The sequence below is a fragment of the Nymphaea colorata genome, chromosome 1 (assembly GCF_008831285.2).
Source record: "Nymphaea colorata isolate Beijing-Zhang1983 chromosome 1, ASM883128v2, whole genome shotgun sequence".
In the NCBI taxonomy this organism is placed as follows: domain Eukaryota; kingdom Viridiplantae; phylum Streptophyta; class Magnoliopsida; order Nymphaeales; family Nymphaeaceae; genus Nymphaea; species Nymphaea colorata.
Genome location: NC_045138.2, coordinates 5,291,764 through 5,297,786, shown reverse-complemented (window position 1 = coordinate 5,297,786; position 6,023 = coordinate 5,291,764).

Here is a 6,023-nt window from a genome sequence, read left to right as displayed (position 1 = left end):
TTGCTCATCAAACTTTGGGTTCAGAGTCACAAGTAGATATGTCCATAAAATCCTCATTGATGATTTGTGTAGATGACATCATAGTCACTAGAAGTAACATGGTTGAGGTAGAAAAACATCATAGTCACTAAAATTAACAAACTAATTGTGGCATGTTCTCTGTAAAATATATAAGATGACAACTTATTGCCAATCAAATACTATTTATACACACACACACACACACACACATACATACATACATACATACATACATACATACATACATACATACATATATATATATATATTTATATATATGGAGAATTACTGCAAGCCTGCCATCACTCTTGAAGTTGCCAGTAGACCCATATTCAAGTTTGATAGATCATCTTTTGCTTTCCACAATAAACACATATGCATCATTGGAGCTTTGTGGTATGTACTTGCAAGTTCATGAATCAACTGAGGACTATGTGAAACACCTTTTTGGCTACTTAACGGTCACTCTAAGTTGCCGTATGAAAATAGTCAGATCAACTTCAATCAAATTGTCTACATTATCTAATGTTGAATGGAAATTGTCTGCATTCTTTAATGTTGATTGTGTAGGATGCCCAGAGGATAGAAAGTTAATAAATTGGTATGTCATCTTCACGGGACCTAACATCATCTCATGGAAATCTAGAAACCAACATAGAGTCACCAAATCTTATAGGTAGCATAGCTGGTCAGACTGGCTGTATAGCATAAGGCCGATTGTCAACTCGATTCTCATGAGTGCTATTCACCTACACTACAAATGGTGGGTGTGTGATGCTTAGTTGATGGGTGTCGTGCTTCACACTTAAGTCACAAAAAAGCCCCAAACCGCGGGGCAGGAGGAAAGAGGGAGGGGCTTCCAGCTACACCCCCAGAAAACAAAAGCAAAACACCAAATCTTAAACATTTAAAACTAGCAAATTAATAACACAATTATCATTTTTTTCAAATTGTTGCGTCCTTCCTACCAACGTAACCAAACCTATGCTTGAATCCATACCAGCACTAACACGACTTGGGGCTCGAGGAAATGTTGGAAACACATTTGAAAGGGGAGTCAACAGTTGTAATGTGATAAAGCAAGAATGCTCAGATGTAGATCCAAATGAGGAAGGAGATTCTGTCAATGATTCGATCGAATACTGGAGCCAAGAAAATTGTCATGAAAATCTGTCGTATTGAAATAATTCCATATCTGATCCTATAAATCAAGATGCTAATAATTTGTATGAAAGCCTTCTCACTTAGAAAACAGCCATATCTGTAACGCCCCAAATGTTTAGTCCCATATTGAAGATTGTGAGGGATCTTCAAGGGTTTATAAAGGGAGTCATTACCATAAATGATTGTTCTGGTTCCTAGCCTTTTTAAGGTTGGAGCCGAAACTATTAGGGGGCGGGTTGGGATCCGTCAAACCAAAGGGCCGAGCCCAGGAGTGGTCTGGTCATTATAGTGGTATTCAGAGCCGGTTCAACACTCGGATCTAGGGTCCCACACGCGTAGACGCGTGTGCCTTAAGGGGGGAGGATTGTAATGCCCCAAATGTTTATTCCCGTATTGAAGATTGTGAGGGATCTTCAAGGGTTTATAAAGGGGGTCATTCCATAAATGATTGTCCTGGTTCTTAGATTTTTAAGGTTGGAGCCAAAACTGTTAGGGAGTGGGCCGGGTCGTTATAATATCAGATTCATCTAAGTAAACTGTTCATAAGTGGTTTATATACAAAGGGAGGGTCGCTTGCCCTTGCTGGTCTGCTGTCAATCATCCCTTTAGTTCAAACAACTTTTAAAAAAGAAGTGGATTTTAACATCAAATGAGCTACCGTGGTCGCACAACCAAAAAAGGTCTGAGTTAACATCTTTAACTTCTCTGCTATATATCAATAACCAAAAGTTTCCACTAGAAATTCTTTGAGCATATGATATTTATGCACTCGGATACTTCAGGAAAGATCAATCAAACTACAAATTCTCTCTCAAACTACTAATGTGGTTGATAGTTGCGGTTCTTGAAGCTACTAATGTGGTGATATCTTATGCCACCTTTCTCTCTCGAACTTTTTCTCTCTCTGTATGATGAAAGTTTTGTAATAATATTTTTCTCTCTCTAAGAATAGGAGCAAACTTTTGTAATATTTGCTCTCTCTATTTGATGATCACATAATGAAAAGGCTGTTCTGATAATCAAAAGCCCATGGAGGAGGAGCCAGTGGAGGCATGAGGGAGTTAGACGAAGGAAATACCAACCCCACTCTTCTCAGTCTTGGACAGTTCGGTCCCGTCCTTCCTTTCTTTTTTCTGTCTCAGAAAGGACTAGTTGTTGGGACTTGAGACCGATGCAAGGCAAGAAGTCAGAGAAGATGGAGGGAGAGGAAGGGAGGGCTATGGTCGCCGTCTGCAACAGCAGCACCACCATGAAAGGTGGGGAGGAGGCGCACCAGACACAGGTGCTCACCATCATGCATGCGCTGAAGGAGGCATTCCGACAGATACGGGAGTCTCCCACTGCCGGCGGGAAGCAGCAGGAGGAGGAGGGCAGTGCCGTCAAGGCCCTCCTCCACCTCCAGACTGAGGACCTCGCCTCCAAGTTCAAGGACACCAAGCTTGCTGACCTCACCCACCACCTCTGTAGCATCCACTCCCAGGTGGACAACCAGCTCCCCTGCTCCTACCTCACTGTCATCAATTCCTACATCAGGAACCACATCCTTGGCAGCAACATAGTGTGCGTCGTTGCCCTCATCGAGTCAGAGATTTAGGCGTGGATCAGCCGGAAGAGCATCAAGGAGCTGGTGAAGTCACTGCTCAGTGAGGATGAGGAGGAGGTGAAGGTCATCAGGCTGCTGTCCGCCTTTGAGACCCGACTTCTGGAGGGGTTCAACCCAGGTCTCCAGGACACTATGCTGAGGTCCCATGATTTTTATGTCCTCGGATCGGTCCTGTGCGATGGGAAGTCATCCAGTGGGTCAAGGAGAATTACTCCTTCGCCATGGCGGCTCTGGTGAGGTACAACACGGATGTGTTCGTGGGTCAGGTGGTGATGAGCCCGATGGCGATGGCCCTGGTGGAATTGGGCTCCGCCTATGGCCTCAGGGTCCTCTATAGCTTGATCATCAACATCAAAAGCCCCTTTGTCGATGAGATTCACCAAAGGGGAGAGCTCCACAAGATCATAAAGGCATTGGATTTGGAAGACGAGGGCTTGAAATCAGATGCTTGGGATTGTACTCTGGAGATTGGGCACTCTGGCAGAAAGGAGGCAATCAAGGCCATGATGGAGGAGGATCTGATGAGGAAGCTGGTGCTCTTGTAGAGGTCAAAATCTCACGGACATAGTGAAGAGAAAGAACTGGCCAGTGCAAGTGGTGAAGAAATTCAGGATTTCACCATTTCTTGTGGAGATGGTGGCAATGGAGGGTCCCCTTCTGCGGAGGAGGAGGAGAAGGTGGAGGACGAGGGGTGGTTGGAGAGACATTTGGTGGGTGCCGTTAAATTTCATTGAAGGAAGGCAGGAAGAAAACAAGGGACAGTTTAAATTTAAAGTGGTTCGGCATTAATAGCCTACATCCATGAAAGCAGAGGAAGCACTGTTTTTTGTCTCTCTTATTTCACTTACTGATGCCATATGAATGATCACCTTAAAGAGTTACAGCCCCTTCTTCCTTTAAATATCCCAATGGTTTAAGATCCTTGGAAAACAGGGAGTTACAGAGACAGTTAAAGAAGTAAGGCAAGATTGACGAGATTCTCATTCCGTTGCACCTCTTTCCAAAGATATGATCAACTGTTAGCTGGTGAGGATGTCTTTCCAAGAAGGAGATGAATGTTAGCTGCTGAGGATTTCTTTCTATGGAGGAGACAGTGACAGAGCTTCCTTCCAAATGTGCTAACAAACTCCCCCTCAAGTTGGTAGGCAGACATCAGTCGGCCCCAACTTGTCCATAATCATCATGTGCCTTTCTTTCCATAGACTTTTTGTGAAGATGTCAGCGAGCTGGTTTTTGCTTCTAACATGAGAAGTTGGAATGATGACATCTTGAATTTTTTCTTGAATGAAATGACAGTTGACTTCGACATATTTTGTTCGTTCATGAAATACAGGTTTCACACCAATATGAATAGCAGCCATGTTGTTGCACTTAAGTTCCATTGGGGAGTGAGTTTCGACATTCATATCCTTAAGGAAGGACTTAAGCCAAATCAATTCACATGTACATATGGCCATGGCTCGGTATTCAGCCTTTGTGCTGGAATGGGCTACTACGGATTGCTTTTTACTTTGCCAAGTGATCAAATTTCTTCCGAGAAATGTGTAGTAACTTGATGTTGACCGTCTGTCATTTGGGTGCTCAGCCCAGTCCGCATCACAATAGTCAATAACGTGAGGAGATTGATCGCGTCTCATTAGGAGTTCCTTTCCTGATGTCCCCTTTAAGTACCTCAAAATCTGGTGAGCTGCTTCAACATGATGGGATCTTGGCTGGTGCATGAATTGCTAATGACACAGACAGCATACATAACGTCAGGCCGCGTAACTGTCAAATATTTAAGTTTTCCAACTAGTTTTTGGAAACATTATTTATTTTTGACAATATAACCACCTTATTTCCTTAGCTTGCAGTTCATCTCAAGGGGCGTGTTTGTGGGTTTGGTGCCTAGATATCCATTATCTTTCAAGAGATCAATTGTGTATTTGTATTGACATATAAATACTCCTTTGTCGGAGTGAGCTACTTCTATTCCAAGGAAGTATTGCAGCAGTCTAAAATCTTTGATTTCAAACTCACTATTTAAATGTTTTTTTATAGCCTGCATGATCTCAAAGTCGTTTACAGTATCATATATCCACGTACACAAGCAAGACGGTTACATTGGATTTTCTAGTGGATGTGAACATGGTGTAATCAGCAAAGCTTTGTTGAAATCTGTACTTGATGAGTGTTGTTTTTAGATGAGCAAACCTGGCACGAGGTTATTGCTTCAATCCATAAAGAGCTTTCCTTAGTTTGCAAAAATGTCCAGATCAGCAGTTAACTCCTTGTGGTACTTCCATGTAGACCTCTTCTTCCAATTCACCATGGAGAAATGCATTCTTTACATCAAGTTGGAGAAGGTTTCACTTTTTTTGTAAATGCAACTGAAAGAAGAGCTCTCACAGTGTTCATTTTTGCTACTGGGGAAAAGGTTTCATTGTAATTGATTCCTTCTGTCTAAGTGAAGCCTTTTGTAATGAGGTGAGCCTTATATCGCTCCACTTGTCCATTACTCTTGAACTTTATTTTTTAGATCCATTTGCAACCTACCAGATTCTTTCCATTTAGTAGAGGAACAAGATCCCAAGTATGGTTCTTTTCAAGCACCTTGATTTCTTCTTCCATGGCTGTCCTCCACCGTAAGTCTGCACTAGCTTCATTAAAGTTTATTGGCTCTGATGACCATAAGTAGCAAAGATGTATGACTTGTAATTACGTGATAGAGCTTCAAAAGAGAGATAATTGTCTATTGAATGAAGACTTCCAGCGGATAAGTAAGTATAGTAATCACTTAACCTGGATGGAGGCCAAGTCACTCTAGAGTAACGTCTTACGCTTGGTTGAGGCTCAATGTTGGTAGGTGGTTTGTCTTCCTACAAAATAGTGTTTTCAAGGCTGCTGTTGTTACTGGGAAAGTGGGCCATACCTGGTTGGCATGTAGGCATTTCACTTGTGAAGATGTTAGCCGGCGGATGTGGAGTATCATCAACACTATTTTCAGCAGAGTTTCTGTTATCTGCCTCCCCCTGTATGCAGCTGTCAGAGAAATGTTCATTTTCATAGAATTTTACAACCCAAGATACAATCATACTTTTAGAGAGTGGGTCAAAACAGCGATAACCTCCTTGTTTGCTTGAATATCCCAAGAATATACACTTAATTGCACATCACTGGAATTTATTTCTGCATTTTTCTTGCACATGTACGAAACATTTGCACCCAAATACCCTGAGGTGTTTAAGTGACAACA